The sequence below is a fragment of the Manis pentadactyla genome, chromosome 12 (assembly GCF_030020395.1).
Source record: "Manis pentadactyla isolate mManPen7 chromosome 12, mManPen7.hap1, whole genome shotgun sequence".
Lineage (NCBI taxonomy): Eukaryota > Metazoa > Chordata > Mammalia > Pholidota > Manidae > Manis > Manis pentadactyla.
The window spans coordinates 25,548,583-25,567,893 of NC_080030.1; the positions used below are offsets into that span (position 1 = coordinate 25,548,583).

The 19,311-nt window shown below is 39.3% G+C and overlaps 1 pseudogene; it reads left to right on the top strand.

The window, feature by feature from the left end:
* Positions 1–1,538: 1,538 nt before the first annotated feature.
* LOC130679787 (olfactory receptor 7G1-like) lies at positions 1,539–2,512 on the top strand (annotated as a pseudogene).
* Positions 2,513–19,311: the final 16,799 nt, after the last annotated feature.

Here is a 19,311-nt window from a genome sequence, read left to right on the forward strand (position 1 = left end):
ACATGCAGAATGCTCATGTTCATGACAGGAAAAATAACCCACAGTAGGAAAGGTGAGGATGAGGGTCCCATATGCTTGAACACCATGCTGGATGTCTTCTATTCATGCCTCATCATGGTAATGTACTCATGAGTTTTGATGAGCATTCACATTGTGCTGATTGGGACATGAAGCACTTCATACAAGTGAGCAATTTTCCCTATTTACAAAGCAAGTGTGGGTCTGGATTGAATTGAGGGTTTGAGTCTAAGTAATCCACCCAATGATGAAGGCTGTCATGAAGACACATCTCTTCTCCAGGCAATGAGGACCAATGCTTTAAAGAAAATAGCCTAATAGGATGCTTGATTATCTTGAAGATATTGTTTAAGTCTCTTACATGGTAATCTTTTGTCTTCCAAAGGCCAAGAATTGTTATTTTAGTCTCATTTATAGAAGAATACACTTTTCTTTTTCTCTCTCATTTAGCTGTTGTTTCTTTTTGATGATATTCCACCTGTCTCCTTGGGGAGGAAGTCCCCCTGGGATGACACAGATTCTCATTCACACTTACCAAGCTTCTCCTGGAATTAATAAATACTGCAGATGAAAGCATTTCCATGAAGGATCTTATGAGCTTCTGGTTGATAGGCAACATTTACCAGTCTTTTTCAAATGTAGAGTGTTTACTTGTATAGATGCTCTGACCTGCTACATCCTACTTCATGGGTATACGTGGACATACTCTATAGACAAGGTAAAAGGTTTGTGGCATGGCTCAGGAAGAAAAACTATAATTTTTTAGGGAAATTATGAAATCTGAAGTGTTGGTTTAGGAATGCCAATGCTGTATCATGCAGAGGCATTAACAATGATCATTCAACAGAGTCAGCTCAGCATTCAGATGATCTAAGATAATACTGAGTCTTTGACATGCACTGTGCACTTTGTGTCCCTGAGGTAACTTCACTTTCCCTGTTTCCCCGTGGATAAGCCTAGTGAGAATGTGTTCTAACACACTGCGATTTAGCAAGCCTTTCAGGGGACTCTGAGGCATGCAAATGTTTGGCTGCCCTACTCTGCAAGTGAGCTTGGAGAACTTCATTTTCATCATTCTCTTTGAGGCAATAAATATTTCTGCAGGAAAGACCATATCATGTGTTACAGTTTCTTCAGTTCAGCACTTAAGCAGGGTGTGAAATGGAGGTGGTAATTAATAAAAATTAGGGACATAAAGGAGTGGAGGGAGGTGAGAGATGGGGATGGAGGTGGAAATTAGCAGAAGGAAGGGTGAATATTCAACTGGTTTCACAATATACAGAGTTTTCTTTGTTTTTATTTAATCACTTGACAAACTTTAGCATACATGAAACCAACTGGAATATTTGGTCAACTTAGATTCCTGGTCTTCACCCCAGAGTTTCTGAGCACTAAGCCAGTAGTGGCATGAAGAATTAGCATTTCTCACAACATCCTTTGCATTGCTGCTGGTGCTCATCTGGGGACCATTTATATATTTTTTGTTTTCACTGTGTATTCCCATCAGATTCCTTAAATACATGGAACCCAGAAATCACTCAGATATTTCAGAATTTCTTCTTCTGGGATTGACAAAGGATCCAGAACTGAAGCCCCTCCTCTTTGGGCTCTTCCTGTCCATGTACCTGGTCACCATCCTGGGAAACCTGCTCATCATCCTGGCTGTCAGCTCTGACGCCCACCTCCACACCCTCATGTACTTCTTCCTCTGCAGCCTGTCATTTACTGACATCTGTATAAGCACATCCACAATCCCCAAGATGTTACTGAACATCCAAGCACAGAATCAGCACATCAGTTACGCAGGCTGCCTTACCCAGATTGGCTTTGTCCTGGGTTTTGGTGGATTTGAAAGCTGTCTTCTTGCAGCAATGGCCTATGACCACTATGTGGCCATCTGTCACCCGCTGAGGTACATGGTCATCATGAACTCCTGGCTCTGTGTTCTGCTGATTCTTCTCTCTCTGCTCCTTAGCACTGTGGTGGCCCTGCTCCTTAGTCTAATGGTGTCACGACTCTCTTTCTGCACAAACCTGGAAATCCCCAACTTTTTCTGTGAACTTGCTCAGATCATCAAATTGGCCTGTTCTGATACCTTCATCAATAAAATTGTGATTTATTTTGTGGCTGGCCTCTTTGGGGCTCTTCCCGTCTCTGGGATAGCATTCTCTTATGCTAAAATTGTCTTCTCTGTTTTAAGAATGCCATCAAGAGAAGGAAAGATGAAACCTTTTTCCACCTGTGGGTCTCACCTCTGCATTTTTCCTTGTTCTACGGGACAGTATTTGGTGTGTACATTAGTTCTGTCATCAGTGAGTTTTCCAGGAAGATGGCAGTGGCTTCAGTGATGTACATTGTGGTTCCTCAAATGATGAACCCCTTCTTCTACAGCCTGAGGAACAGGGACATGAAGGAGGCCTTGAGGAAACTCATCAGAGGGTTATCTTCTCTCTGTTTTTATGCCATCTACTCTAGAATCAAGTTTCTAAAGTGAGGGAAATTGATAGAACCACGAGGGAGCCATACTAACTGATTTATACCAAATTTTTTAATTTGTCTACAATAGTGAATGGCCAAGGACATTTCAGTTGTGGTTGACACCTGATTTTGCTTTCTGTCTATCTCCATGATGTTTTACACTTGATTTCTGTTTTCTAAATTTAAGTGCTTTGCTCCAGTTCTATGGAAGAAGAGCCTGAGGCAAAGGTTCTAGTTTTTTTTTTCTTGATCACTCATAGAAGAAGGAATATTGCTAAAATTACGTTGGAAAGTGAAAGTATTGAAAGAAGGCTGTGGTCATAGCTAGAGACCGGCTTCCACCTGAACCATGGTGTGTCATCCAATGACACCTACAGGATTATAGTGGAGTAAGGGAGCTGACTCCTCACATACCTATTTAGAAATGAATTAGACTGGTCACTGGTAAACTGCCTCTTTATGAAGAACAATGGCATCTACCATACTCAGTTTCATTATATATGAAAACTGCATAGTTAAATTATCTCAGTGGGTTTACATGATTGGGAGATATTTAAACTTCATCAGACGAATTCCTCAGTTCTGGTAAGAAAAAGTATCTCTATCTCTAATATGACCCAACTATAAGAGAGTTATCTCTCCTTACAGGGACTTCAGAGGTGGGGAATGTCTAAGACTTGGGGAGCAGGGATCCATTCAGTCCTTCATGTGTTGTCTTCTTCTAAGAATGGTTCTGCTAAGGGTCACCAGGTGGTGGCACCAAATGAAGAAACATCTGAAGACATGATGCCAGGAACAAAAAAACTGACTGTCCTTCTGAGTCATGTGATTAGAGAATTTTCCATGGAGTCACCTAGAAGATAACTCTGCAATGTTGAGTAGTGACCCTCATCACATCCTATTTGTCCACATCTTATTTCCAGTAAATTATTGTTCTATGTTGAAAGGGTGAGTGCATTTACTTTAAATTAGAGTCTTTGTGGAGGACGAGCTTCTCCCAGACTATCTGGGTTCAGCACTAAAGAGAACGATACATACCCTTTTGAGAAAGACAGAAGAAGAAAGCACCCAGAGAAAGGGAAGATGTAATGTAACTGAGGTGTCACGAATTGGATTCATGCAGCCATTATTTGATCCTTTCCTCCCCCCATTATTATGATAGAATTGACACTTAAAAATGTGTAAGATTGAGGGGTACAATGTGTTGCTGTGATATCTTTATGTTTAGCAAAATTATTACCACCATAGCATCAGCTAAAATCTCTAAGCTCTCACAATGACCTCTTTTGAAGAAAAATTTCTCTTTTAGAGAAATATTTGAGACCACATCAGTTCTATCCCCTTAGCAATATTCAAGAGCCCAAAATACCAATAACACAGCATAAAACCATCATGGTGCACATGAGATCCTCATAAACTAATCCTATACCTGGAAGGTGGTACTCTATGGTGAGCATCTCCTTACTTCCTCCAGCTCCTTTGTAACCACCAACTCTACTGTTTCTATGAGTTTGGTTAGTCATTTATCTGTTTACTTAGTATTTATTGAAATACAGCTGATACACAATATTATACTGGTTTTGGGTGTACAACCTGGTGGTTCACAGCACATGAGTTTGACTCTTACTTGTCCCATATGACAATGGGGCTTTAGGTGCTTTTGGTGTCATATAAAAACAATCATTGCCAAGAACAACATGAAAGAAACATCCCTGCATGTTCTTTTATAATTCTATGGTCTCAGGTCTCATGATGCCTTTAATCCACCTTAATATAATTTATGTGGGGGGTGTAAGATAGTGATCCAATCTCATTTCATTGCATATGGTGACCCAGGTTTCCCTAAACCATTTATTGAAGAGACAATCCTGAACCCACTGAGCAATCTCAGTGCCCTTGTCAAACACTGGTTGGCCATGTACATGTGGGTTTATCTGTGGGCTCCTGCTTCGGTTACATTAGTCTATGAGTCAGTTCCTATGCCAGGACTATTCTGCTTTCATTAATCCAGCTTTGTAAAAGAGTTTGAGAATAGGAATCATGATGCCTCCAGCTTTGTTTCTCTCAAGATTGCTTTCACTATTCAGGCTCTTTTACCACTGTAATCAGTTGTAAGTGTCCAGGTCAGTGGCATTAATCACACTCACATTGCTGTGTTTCCCTCACCACCATCCATCCATACAATTCTTCATCTCCCAAACTGAAATCAGTACGTATTGACAGTCCACCCTGGTCCTCTTGTCCCCAGACCTTGGCAATCTCATTCTAACTTCTGGGACTGAATTTCACTACCCTTGGAAGTAGAATCAGACACTATATATCGCCTTATGACTTAATTTACTAAGAAGAATCTCTTAAACGTTCATCCATGCTGCAGCATGTGTCAGAATTTCCTTCCTTTTAGATTCAATAAACTCCCATTGTGTGTACCATATTTTGTTCATCCATTCATCAGTTGATAGGCAGTTGGACTGCTTCTACTGTGTAGCCATTGTGAATAATGCTGCCATGAACATGGGTGTACAAATGTCTGTTCATGTCCTTGCTTCCATTTTATGGGGAATACATCTAGAAGTGGAATTACTATATCATAAGGTAATTCTACATATAATTTTTTGAGGAAATGCCATATTGTTTTCCACACAAGGTCATCTAAAAATTTAACATAAAAAAATAATTTATCAGTGCAAGAAAACAGTGAATTCATTAATGATGAAATATTTGTAATGAAAAATAATATGGAGTAACATGTTTACCTATAATTTAAAGTTGAAATATTATTCACTCCACTGAGAGTACAGATCTACCAGAAGACAAGTGCTTTACCCAAGAAGTTGTAATTTCTCTTAACTCTATCAAAGATGAAGTGGCATAATTTCAACTCATGATCCTATGAGTAAAAAAGTACCCTGAACCCATTGAGATGAAATAGGAAAGGTGTTCAAAAATATCAGATCTTTCTGCATTGATGACAGTCAGAAAAATGTTTAAAAATTATACATCAGAAGTGAAGTTTGAAATAGAATGAAGATTGAGGTGGAGCCAAGATGGAGGCGTGAGTAGAGCAGCGGAAATCTCCTCCCAAATCCACATTTATCTATGAAAATATAATAAAGACAACTCTTCCTAGAATAAAGACCAGAGGACACAGGACAATATCCAGACCACATCCACACCTGAGAAAACGCAGCGCTTCCCGAAGGGGGTAAGATACAAGCCCCGGCCGGTGGGAGCCGAGCGACACTCCCCCCAGCCCTGGGCGGGAGAAAAATAGGCAGAGCAGGAGGGAGACGGAGCACAGGACTGCCGAACACCCAGCCCCAGCCATCCGGGGCAGAGTGCAGACACAGTGCATGCGCAGGGGGCACTGGATACAAGGGAAACAGTGCAGCAAGAACAGTGAGTGGGCACCGGAGGCCGGGCACCGGAGGACACCAGAAAAGAGAGAGACCTTTTTTTTTTTTTTTTGCTGTTTTGTTTTGGCGAGCACTTTTTGGAAGTCTTAAAGGGATAGGGACCCCAATATTAGGAAAACAGGGCAGCAATACCGGCGTGCAGATGCCTGAGGCTGGCGCCGGAGAATAAAGAAAAACGAGCGGCCACTTTATTTTGTGTGTGCGTGTGTGTGTGTGTGTGTGTGGTCTTGTTTTGTTTTGGCGGGTGGTATTTGGAAGTCTTAAAGGGGCAGGGCAGGACACTTAATCCAGAGGTAGTGAATCCGGGGATCTCTGGGCACACTAACCCCTGGGCTGCAGGGAGCAGGGAGGCGCCTTATGGAGATAAATAGCCTCACAGCCACTCCCCCTCCAATGCGACTCCACCACTTTGGAGCAGCAGCCTGAGCCAGGCCACGATCACAGCAACAGCGGAGATAAACTCCATAGCAACCGGGCAGGAAGCAGAAGCCCTGTCTGCGCACAGATGCCCAGCACAAGCCACTAGAGGTCGCTGTTCTCCCAGGAGAGGAGGGCCACAACCCAACAAGAAGGGAAGTTCTTCCAGCCGTCTCTCGTCCCAGCTCTGCAAACTATTCCTATCACCATGAAAAGGCAAAACTACAGGCAGACAAAGATCACAGAGACAACACCAGAGAAGGAGAGAGACCTAACCAGACTTCCTGACAAAGAATTCAAAATAAAAATCATAAACGTGCTCACAGAGATGCAGAGAAATACGCAAGAAAAATGGGATGAAGTCCGGAGGCAGATCACAGATGCCAGAAAGGAGATCGAAGAAATGAAACAAACTCTGGAAGGGTTTATAAGCAGAATGGATAGGATGCAAGAGTCCTTTGATGGAAATGAAACCAGAGAACAGGAACGCATAGAAGCTGACATGAGAGAGATAAAAGGATCTCCAGGAATGAAACAATATTAAGAGAACTGTGTGACCAATCCAAAAGGAAAAATATCCGTATTATACAGGTTCCAGAAGAAGAAGAGAGAGGAAAAGAGATGGAAAGTATATTTGAAGAAATAATTGCTGAAAACTTCCCCAAACGGGGAGAGGAAATATTCGAACATAACAGCGAAATACACAGAACTCCCAACAGAAAGGATCCAAGGAACACAACACCAAGACACATAATAATTAAAATGGCAAAGATCAAGGACAAGGAAAGAGTTTTAAAGGCAGCTAGAGAGAAAAAGGTCACCTATAAAGGAAAACCCATCAGGCTAACATCAGACTTCTCAACAGAAACACTACAGGCAAGAAGAGAATGACATGATATATTTAATACAATGAAACAGAAGGGCCTTGAACCAAGGATACTGTATCCAGCACGACTATCATTCAAATATGATAGTGGGATTAAACAATTCACAGACAAACAAAAGCTGAGGGAATTTGCTTCCCACAAACCACCTGTACAGAACATCTTACAGGGACTGCTCTAGATGGGAGCACTCCTAGAAAGAGCACAGCACAAAACACACAACATATGAAGAATCGAGGAGGAGGAATAAGAAGGGAGAGAAGAAAAGAGTCTCCAGACAGTGTATATAACAGCTCAATAAGAGAGCTAAGTTAAGGAGTAAGATAATAAAGAGACTAACCTTGAACCCTTGGTAACCACAAATTTAAAGCCTGCAATGGCAATAAGTACATATCTTTCAATAGTCACCCTAAATGTAAATGGACTGAATGCACCAATCAAAAGACACAGAGTAACAGAATGGATAAAAAAGCAAGACCCATCTATATGCTGCTTACAAGAAACTCACGTCAAACCCAAAGACATGTACAGACTAAAAGTCAATTGATGGAAAAACAGATTTCAGACAAACAACAGAGAGAAGAAAGTAGGGGTTGCAGTACTAATATCAGACAAAATAGACTTCAAAACAAAGAAAGTAACAAGAGATAAAGAAGGACACTACATAATGATAAAGGGCTCAGTCAAAAAAGAGGATATAACCATTCTATATAAATATGCACCCAACACAGGAGCACCAGCATATGTGAAACAAATACTAACAGAACTAAAGGGGGAAATAGACTGCAATGCATTCATTCTAGGAGACTTCTACACACCACTCACCCCAAAGGATAGATCCACCGGGCAGAAAATTAGTAAGGACACAGAAGCACTGAACAACACAGTAGAGCAGATGGACCTAATAGACATCTATAGAACTCTACATCCAAAAGCAGCGGGATATACATTCTTCTCAAGTGCACATGGAACATTCTCCAGAATAGACCACATACTAGGCCACAAAAAGAGCCTCAGAAAATTCCAAACGATTTAAATCCCACCAACCAACTTTTCAGACCACAAAGGCATTAAACTATAAATAAACTGTACAAAGAAAGCAAAGAGGCTCACAAACACATGGAGGCTTAACAACATGCTCCTAAATAATCAATGGATCAATGACCAAATCAAAATGGAGATCCAGCAATATATGGAAACAAATGACAACAACAACACTAAGCCCCAACTTCTGTGGGACACAGCAAAAGCAGTCTTAAGAGGAAAGTATATAGCAATCCAAGCATATTTAAAAAAGGAACAACAATCCCAAATGAATGGTCAAATGTCACAATTATTGACATTGGAAAAAGAAGAACAAATGTTGGCTAAGGTCAGCAGAAGGAGGGACATAATAAAGATCAGAGAAGAAATAAATAAAATTGAGAAGAATAAAACAATAGCAAAAATCAATGAAACACAGAACTGGTTCTTCCAGAAAATAAACAAAATAGATTAGGCTCTAGCGAGATTTATTAAGAAGAAAAGAGAGTCAACACAAGTCAACAGTATCAGTAACGAAAGGAAAAATCACGACGGACCCCACAGAAATACAAAGAATTATTAGAGAATACTATGAAAACCTATGTGCTAACAAGCTGCGAAACCAAGGAGAAATGGACAACTTCCTAGAAAAATACAACCTTCCACGACTGACCCAGAAAGAAACAGAAAATGTAAACAGACCAATTACCAGCAATGAAATTGAAGCGGTAATCAAAAAAGTACCAAAGAACAAAACCACCAGGCCAGATGGATATACCTCGGAATTTTATCAGACATACAGGGAAGACATAATACCCATTCTCCTTAAAGATTTCCAAAAAATAGAGGAGGAGGGGATACTCCCAAACTCATTCTATGAAGCTAACATCACCCTCATTCCAAAACCAGGCAAAGACCACACCAAAAAAGAAAACTACAGACCAATATCCCTGATGAACGTAGATGCAAAAATACTCAACAAAATATTAGCAAAGTGAATTCAAAAATACATCAAAATGATCTTACACCATGACCAAGTGGGAATCATCCCAGGGATGCAAGGATGGCGCAACATTAGAAAGTCCATCAACATCATACACCAGACCAACAAAAAGAAAGACAAAAACCACATGATCATATCCATAGATGCTGAAAAAGCATTTGACAAAGTTCAACATACATTCATGATAAAAACTCTCAGCAAAATGGGAATAGAGGGCAAGTACCTCAACATAATAAAGGCCATCTATGATAAACCCACAGCCAACATTATATTGAACAGCAAGAAGCTGAAAGCATTTACTCTGAATTCGGGAACTAGACAGGGATGCCCACTCTCCCCACTGTTATTTAACATAGTGCTGGAGGTCCTAGCCACAGCAATCAGTCAAAACAAATACATACAAGGAATCCAGATTGGTAAAGAAGAAGTTGAACTGTCACTATTTGCAGATGACATGATACTGTACATAAAAATCGTAAAGACTCCACCCCAAAACTACTAGAACTGATATCGGAATACAGCAAAGTTGCGGGATACAAAATCAATACACAGAAATCTGTGGCTTTCCTATACAATAACAATGAACCAACAGAAAGAGAAATCAGGAAAACAACTCCATTCACAATTGCATCAAAAAAAAATAAAATACATAGGAATAAACCGAACCAAAGATGTGAAAGACTTACACACCGAAAACTACAAGTCACTCTTAAGAGAAATTAAAGGGGACACTTACAGATGGAAACTCATCCCATGCTCGTGGCTAGGAAGAATTAATATCATCAAAATATCCATCCCTCCCAAAGCAATATACAGATTTGATGCAATCCCTTTGAATCTACCAGCAACATTCTTCAATGAACTGGAACAAATAATTCAAAAATTCATATGGAAACACCAAAGACCCGAATATCCAAAGCAATCCTGAGAAAGAAGAATAAAGTAGGGGGGATCTCACTCCCCGACTTCAAGCTCTACTATAAAGCCATAGTAATCAAGACAATTTGGTACTGGCACAAGAGCAGAGCCACAGACCAATGGAACAGACTAGAGAATCCAGACATTAACGCAGACATATATGGTCAATTAATATTTGATAAAGGAGCCATGGACATACAATGGCGAAATGACAGTCACTTCAACAGATGGTGCTAGCAAAACTGGACAGCTACATGTAGGAGAATGAAACTGGACCATTGTCAAACCCCATATACAAAAGTAAACTCAAAATGGATCAAAGACCCGAATGTAAGTCATGAAACCATTACACTCTTGGAAGAAAACATAGGCAAAAACCACTTAGACATAAACATGAGTGACCTCTTCTTGAACATATCTCCCCGGGCAAGGAAAACAACAGCAAAAATGAGTAAGTGGGACTATATTAAGCTGAAAAGCTTCTGTACAGCAAAAGACACCATCAATAGAACAAGAAGGATCCCTACAGTATGGGAGAATATATTTGAAAATGACACATCCGATAAAGGCTCGACATACAGAATATATAAAGAGCTCACACGCCTCAACAAACAAAAAACAAATAATCCAATTAAAAAATGGGCAGAGGAACTGAACAGACAGTTCTCCAAAAAAGAAATACAGATGGCCAACAGACACATGAAAAGATGCTCCACATCGCTAATTATCAGAGAAATGCAAATTAAAACTACAATGAGGTATCACCTCACACCAGTAAGGATGGCTGCCATTCAAAAGACAAACAACAACAAATGTTGGCGAGGCTGTGGAGAAAGGGGAACCCTCCTACACTGCTGGTGGGAATGTAAGTTAGTTCAACCATTGTGGAAAGCAGTATGGAGGTACATCAAAATGCTCAAAACAGACTTACCATTTGACCCAGGAATTCCACTCCTAGGAATTTACCCTAAGAATGCAGCAATCAAGTTTGAGAAAGACAGATGCAACCCTATGTTTATTGCAGCACTATTTACAATAGCCAAGAATTGGAAGCAACCTAAATGTCCATCAATAGATGAATGGATAAAGAAGATGTGGTACATATACACAATGGAATACTACTCAGCTATAAGAAAAGGGCAAATCCAATCATTTGCAGCAACATGGATGGAGCTGGAGGGTATTATGCTCAGTGAAACAAGCCAAGCGGAGAAAGAGAAATACCAAATGATTTCACTTATCTGTGGAATATAAGAACAAAGGAAAAACTGAAGGAACAGAACAGCAGCAGAATCACAGAACTCAAGAATGGACTAACAGGTACCAAAGGGAAAGGGACTGGGGAGGATGGGTGGGTAGGGAGGGATAAGGGGGGGAGAAGTAGGGGGGTATTAAGATTAACATGCATGGGGGGGTAGGAGAAAAGGGAGGACTGTACAACACAGAGAAGGCAAGTAGTGATTCTACAACATTTTGCTATGCTGATGGACAGTGACTGTAAAGAGGTTTATAGGGGAGACCTGGTATAGGGGAGAGCCTAGTAAACATAATATTCGTCATGTAAGTGTAGATTAGTGATAGCAAAAAAAAACAAAAAAAAAAAGGGCATTTCCTGTGTGGTAACCTCCAATGAGTTCTACACAAGGGTATAAAGGGCATATAAAAGTGTAGGCAAAGGGTCTGTTTGTGTTTATACAGAGGATCAAAGCCTAATTTGGCTACCCCGAAAATGAACTAAGATACGATATGAAAAAGAACTTCCAACATCTGCACTCTCTGGAAGACTCATGCCAGAAGATGATCATCAAAAAACCCCAACAAAGATCCACGCACTGCTACAGCTGTAGATGCACTCATCCCACCAGTTCCTGGACTTGCCATGGGAATGAGGAAGGAGATATCTAAGCTGGCCTGTGCATACAGTAAAACAACAAAATTGGACTGGATCTATACTGTTGGAACTCAACCAAGAATTTGGAGAAGTGCAAATTGTAGCGCTCCAGTCTTACAACTACAAACTATTTATTGTTAAAAGAACATATGGCATGTGAACAGTCCCCAGGAATGGGTTGTTTTAATTTGTCTGATTTCTCTCAGACTGTTCAAGTTCATTTGGACAATATCCACCATATCATAGATAAGTTTTCACAAATGCCTAAGGTGCCTAACTGGTTTTCTTGGTTTCACTGCAGATGGCTGGTAATTACAGATATGCTTTGGTTATGTAACTATACTCCTATTATGTTAATGTGTGTGTGCAATTTAAGTAGTAGCTTAAAACCTATACATGCTGAAGTTACTCTACAAGAAGATATATCAAAGAAATAATCAATCTTCCCATGTTTTCTTCCGCCTGCTACTTCTATAGCTTTTCTTCTTCCTTCCTAATTACAACCCTTAAATAGAATTCGTGCCTCATATCAAATTTACCGAGTATCATAATTCTTCCAAGTGGTAAAGATACCTCAAGACAAATGCTGGGCATAGAAGCCACAGGGCATAAATATGCAAAGAAGTAAAAAGCTAACTTTTTCAAACAATAAGGCTTCTCTCTCACTTACCAACTTCACATTTCCCTGTATGGCCCCGGAAGATGACTGGTTAGCCAGAGACGGGTAAGATTCCTCAAGGGAGGAACAACCTAAGGCAGGCACAGTCGCAGGGGGGCCATCAGGTGAGAAATTGGGGATCAACAGAGGTGAGGCTTAGAACCTCACCCCCCCGTTCTGAGAGAAATCTTCTGCATACGTGGATGTTTTATTGCCCTGGTCTAGCTTGGATTAACACATAGTCTACAGGCACACACCTGATCATCTACATGTGCTCTCTTACAACACTAAACTATGTTTTCTACCTTTATCTTGTATCTACCTACCACTTCAGCATTTTATTAAAAATAATAATAATAAAGAGAGAAATGTGGTATCCACATATAAATCAAGTATAAAAACCAAATGAGTATTCATATTTGAACTGACTGTTTATAGTTCATAATGCATGAGCAAAACCGAAAGTTTCTGTGATGACTGCCCTTGTACTGTTCACTATGTAACTTATTCATTATGTAAGAATTTGTTCTACATGTAAAAACTTGTTTGTTATGCCTCAGAAGATTGGAGACTGACAAAAATTAGGGTTGGGGTGGAATAATGATTGTGCATTGAGCATTGACTCCCCTATACAGAATTTTATTGTCGTTAACAACCATTTGATCAATAAATATGAGAGATGCCCTCACAAAAAAAAAAAAAAAAAAAGGACAGACTTCCAATGGTAAAATAAATTAGTAACCAGGATGTAATGTATAGCATAAGGAATATAGTCAAGATATTGTAACAGCTTGGTAAGGTGATAGCTGGAACCTAGAATTATGTATATAAATGTTCTACCACTGTGTTGTACACTTGAAACTCATGTAATGTAATACTGTGTGTCAACTACCCTTCAATAAAAAATAATTATTAAAAAAAAAAAAAGAAAGAAAAAAGAATAGAGGAAGAAGAATAAGAAGAGAGATAAAGAAGGAATCATCAGACTGTGTTTATAATACCTTTGTAAGCGAGTTAAGTTAGATGGTTAGATAGTAAAAAAGCTACCCTTGAACCTTTCATAACCATGAATCAAAAGCCTACAATGGCAACAAGTACATACCTTTCAATGATCACCCTAAATGTAAATCGACTGAATGCACCAATCAAAAGACACAGAGTAATAGAATGGATAAAAAAGCAAGATCCATCTATATTTGCTTACAAGAGACTCACCTCAAGCCCGAAGATATACACAGACTAAAAGTGAAGGGATGGAAAAAGATATTTCATGCAAACAATGGAGAGAATAAAAAATGTGTTGAAGTATTTGTAAAAGACAAAATAGACGTCAAAATAAGAAAGTAAGAGATAAAGGCAATTACATAATAATAAAGGGGGCAGCCCAATATGAGGATATAACCATTATAAATATCTGCACCCAACACAGATGCACCTACATATGTGAAACAAATACCAGGAATGAAATTGAAATGGAAATCAAAAAACTATCCAAGAACAAAACCCTCAGGTCAGATGGAGACACTGCTTAATTTTACCAGACATGTAGAGAAGTCATAATACCCATTCTACTTAAAGTTTTCCAAAAAATAGAAGAGAAGGGAATACTTCCAAACTCATTGTATGAAGCCAGCATCACTTTAATACCAAAACATGGCAAAGACTCCACCATAAAAGAAAATTACAGACCAGTATTCCTGATGAACATAGATGCAAAAATACTCGATAAAATATTAGCAAACCAAATTCAAAAATACATCAAGAGGATCATACACTATGATCAAGTGGAATTCATCTCAGGGATGCAAGGATGTTACAACATTCGAAAATCCATCAACATCATCCACCACATCAGCAAAAAGAAGGACAAAAAACACATGATCATCTCCATAGATGCTGAAAAAGCATTTGACAAAATTCAACATCCATTCATGATTAAAACTCTTAACAAAATGTGGATAGAGGGCAAGTACTTCAACATAATAAAGGCCATAAATGACAAACCCACAGCCAACATCATACTTAACAATGAGAAGCTGAAAGTTCTTCCTCTAAGATAGGGAAAAAGACAGGGATGCACACTCTCCCCACTGTTATTCAGCATAGTACTAGAAGTACTAGCCACAGCAATCAGAAAAAACAAAGGAATAGAAGGCATCCAGATTGGTAAAGAAGATGTCAAACTGTCACTATTTGCAGATGACATGATATTGTACATAAAATAACCTAAAGACTCCAGTCCAAAACTAGGAGAACTAATATCTCAATTCAGCAAAGTTACAGAATACAAAATTAATACACAGATATCTGTTGCTTTCCTATACACTAATGATGAACTAGCAGAAAGAGAAGTCAGGAAAACAATTTAATTCACAATTGCAACAAAAATAACAAATACCTAGAAATAAACCTTACCAAGGAAGTGAAAGAACTATACTCTGAAAACTACAGGCCACTTCTAAGAGAAATTAAAGAGGACACTAACAAATGTAAATTCATCTCATGCTCTTGGCTAGGAAGAATTAATATTGCCAAAATGGCCATCCTGCATAAAGCAATCTACAGATTCTATGCAGTCACTATCAAAATACCAACAGCATTCTTCAACGAACTGGAACTAATAGTTCTAAAATTCATATGGAACCACAAAAGACCCCGAATAGACAAAGCAATCCTGAGAAGGAAGAATAAAGCAGGGGTATCTTGCTTCCCAATTAAAAGCTGTACTACAAAGCTGCAGTAATCAAGACAATTTTTTACTGGGCCAAGAAAAGACCCACAGACCAGTGGAACAGAAAGAATACAGAGTCCAGATATTAACCCAAACATATACAGTCAATTAATATATGATAAAGGAGTCATGGATATACAATGGGGAAAGGACAGCCTCTTCAACACCTGGTGTTGGCATAACTGGACAGCTACATGTAAGAGAATGAAACTGGATCATTGTCTAACCCCATACACAAAAGTAAATTCAAAATGGATAAAAAACCTGAATGTATATCATGAAACCATAAAACTCTTAAAAAGAAACAGACAAAATCTCTCAGACATAAACATGATCAACTTCTTCATGAGCATATCTCCCCAGGCAAGGGGAAGAAATGCAAAGATGAACAATTGGGACAATATCAAGCTGAAAATCTTCTGTAAAGCAAAGGAAACCACCAATAGAACAAAAAGGTGTCTTACAGTATGGGAGAATATATTCATAAATGACAGATCCAATAAAGGGCTGACATCCAAAATACATAAAGAGCTCACTCACCTCAACAAACAAAAAGAGAATAATCCAATTAGAAAATGGGCAGAGTAGCTGAACAGACAGATCTCCAAAGAAGAAATTCAGATGGCCCACAGACACATGAAAAGATACTCCACATCGCTAGTCATCAAAGAACTGCAAATTAAAACCACAATGAGATAGCACCTCACACCAGTAAGGATCATCACCATCCAAAAGACAATCAGCAACACATGTTGGCAAGGTTGTGGAGAAAGGAGAACCCTCCTACACTGTTGGTGAAAATGTAAACTAGTTCAACCAGTGTGGAATGTAGTATGGAGTTTCCTCAAAAAAGTCAAAATAGAAATACCATTTGACCCAGGAATTCCACTCCTAGGAATTTACCCTAAGAATGCAGCAGCCCAGTTTGAAAGAGACATATGCACCCCTATGTTTATTGTAGCACTATTTACAATAGCCAATAAATTGAAGTAACCTATGGGTCCATCAGTAGATGAATGGATAAAGAAGATGTGGTACATGTACACAATGGAATATTTTTCAGCCATAAGAAGTAAACAAATCCTACCATTTGCAGAAGCATGGATGGACCTGGAGAGTATTTTGCTCAGTGAAATAAGTTAGGTGGGAAGAGACAAGTATCAAATAATTTCACTCATTTATGAAGTGTAAGTACAAAGAATAAAACTGAAGGAACATAACAGCATCAGACTCACAGAAACCAAGAATTGACTAACTGTTACCAAAGGGAAAGGTAATGGGGAGGATAGGTGGGAGGGAGGAACAAAGAGGGAAAAGGGGCATTACGATTAGTAGACATAATGTAGGGGAGGGCACAGGGAAGTCTGTACAACACAGAGAAGACAAGTAGTGATTGTATAGCATCTTACTATGCTGATGGATAGTGACTGTAATGGGGTATGTGAGGGGAACTTGGTGATGGGGGAAGTCTAGTAACCATAATGTCACTCATGTAATTGTAGATTAATGATACCAAAAGAAAAAATATATATAAATTAATTAAAATTAAAAAAAATACTTAGGGAACTTTCGGGGGATCTTGACTGAAACATCTGAGTGCATTTTACCATTACTTAGGTATATTTTAAAATGTATTTTTTACACAAAATATAAACTATGTTTTCACACTTAAGTTTAGAATCAGTTTCCTCATATCACTAACTGGATTAGATACCGTAGCTTCTACAGAAACACACAGACTGGGTCCAATTTGAGAAGGCTGAACTTTCCACACGACAGGGTGTGTGCAATGGGAAGAGAGAAAAGGATGGTAAACATGGTAAACACCTGGCCTCACAGTGTAAGGAAGCAGGCATCCCAATTGCCTTCCTTCTAGAGTCTTGGTCTTTAAGGCTTTCCACTGTCCTGGGACCTAAATAATAATGAAGTATGTCTAATGAGGAGCTTTGGATGTTGAGCCCCCAGGGATGCAGAGGCTGCAAATAGTGGGTGTGACCACCTCACTCAACGGCACTGCCCAACCAGGAAGCAACAGCTGAGCCATCTCCCTGCTATGGTCCCTCTTACCCAGAAACCCAGGATTTCACTGTGTCTTTCTGCCTTTTGCAAAGGCAATCCTTATGTCTCCATTATTCAGTTTCCAGGAAGCATATCAAGCATCATCCCGCAATGATGCCACCCAGGTAACATAATGTCCACTAGACAATGCTCTGATGTGAGGTCAGGATTTAGGAAACATGCATCTTGACAAGCTGCCAGGAGTGCTCCTGCCTAAGCTGATCGGCTTCACCTGAAGCCACATATGTCCACCCACAAGAAGAGCTGGCGTCGTGTTGGCTGCCTGACTGTGAGGTCTGAGCAGGAGGAGAGCACACCCAGACCCACAGACCAGGCTGCCTCCTTTGTCTACTAGTCCCTCTGCATTATTTTGCACTATAAGAGCAGCAAAATATATTGGGAATGCCACTGTTAGCCCCTTTCCAGAATTACCAAACATTGGCATTCTGCTATTATCAGCTTCATGCCTATGCTTTTTAATCAACAAATTTTTAGAAATACAGAAAGCACCCCTTTCAACTTCCTTTTCATTCCTGACTCCATCCACAGTCAGCACCAATGTGATGGTATTCCTCAGGCATGCTTTCATATTGTGTTTATATATATATGTTTGTTTAGTTTGAATACAGTTGATATACAATATTATGTGGGTTTCACATGTAGAACATAGCAATGCAATAATTATATACATTACTAAATACTACTGTGATATATAATTTTTGAATTACATATTATTTATTCTGGTGACAATAATATAATATCCTCAGCTGGGAAATGGAGTCCTGAGTCAGGATGTACAATATAGAATAATCCAAGTAGTTAAAAAGAGTGAGGTAGGCTGAGCATCAATAAATGTATGTTTAGAAGGAAAGCCAATTGTAAATACAGGCAGAGAATGATTCTGTGCATGCACACCTATTTAAAAAGCAAGAACAATACAGTTGGTTTTGTGAGAATAGTACCTTATATAAGAAAAAGTGCAGGTGGATAATGGATATCAAGCTAGTGCAGTGTTTCCTGCTGGGAAGGAAAGGAACCCAAATTGTACAAACCTTTATGTGGGGCTTCAGATATACCTCTTGTTCACTACAATAAAAATACCTCTTCAAAGTATGGGGAAGAGTGTGAATTTGCTAATGTTGGCTGGAGGGAACTCAGTCATTAACCACCATTCTCTGTAATTTTTAATGCTTGAATAATCACTCAAAGAAACACATCAAAGTCATTTTAAACATATTTAAAATGCATGCCGTAGACTTTCTATCAAATTATTTTTTCTACTGTAAGTTTTCATTGTTTGTATTGATTCATGTATCATGTTCATTTTACTATTTAATTCATTTTCGTGTTTTTATATCCATGCCAAATTGATTGTTGGTATTTCCTTTCTTTCCTTGTACATGACCAATATTCCTGGAAGAACTTTCAGTCCATCAACCCATCCCTGAAATGTGCACTTATCACCCTAGGCATGTCCTCTCCTTGTTCTTCTTTCCACAACAGGTCCATCTTAGGAAGGAAACAAGCCAGGTGCTATGGTTAATGAAGAAAAAATGTTGCAATAGGAAATGTCAGTATGTGGGTCCCGTTTGTGGTCCCATGTGCTGGTGGGTCTAATCTATACACTCTTTATCATTATGAAAGTTCCATGCTGGGATTCTTTCTTCGCAGTTAAAAAGTTTTCCCAGCTCCGACACAAGTGCAGGAGCCTGGATTAAAGTCACAGTGTCTGAGTCTACATATTATGCCAAAGACCAGTCCTCTGATCTTCTCTCCTCAGGAGTCGGAGAACCTCGGGTGCACAGGACAAGCCTGT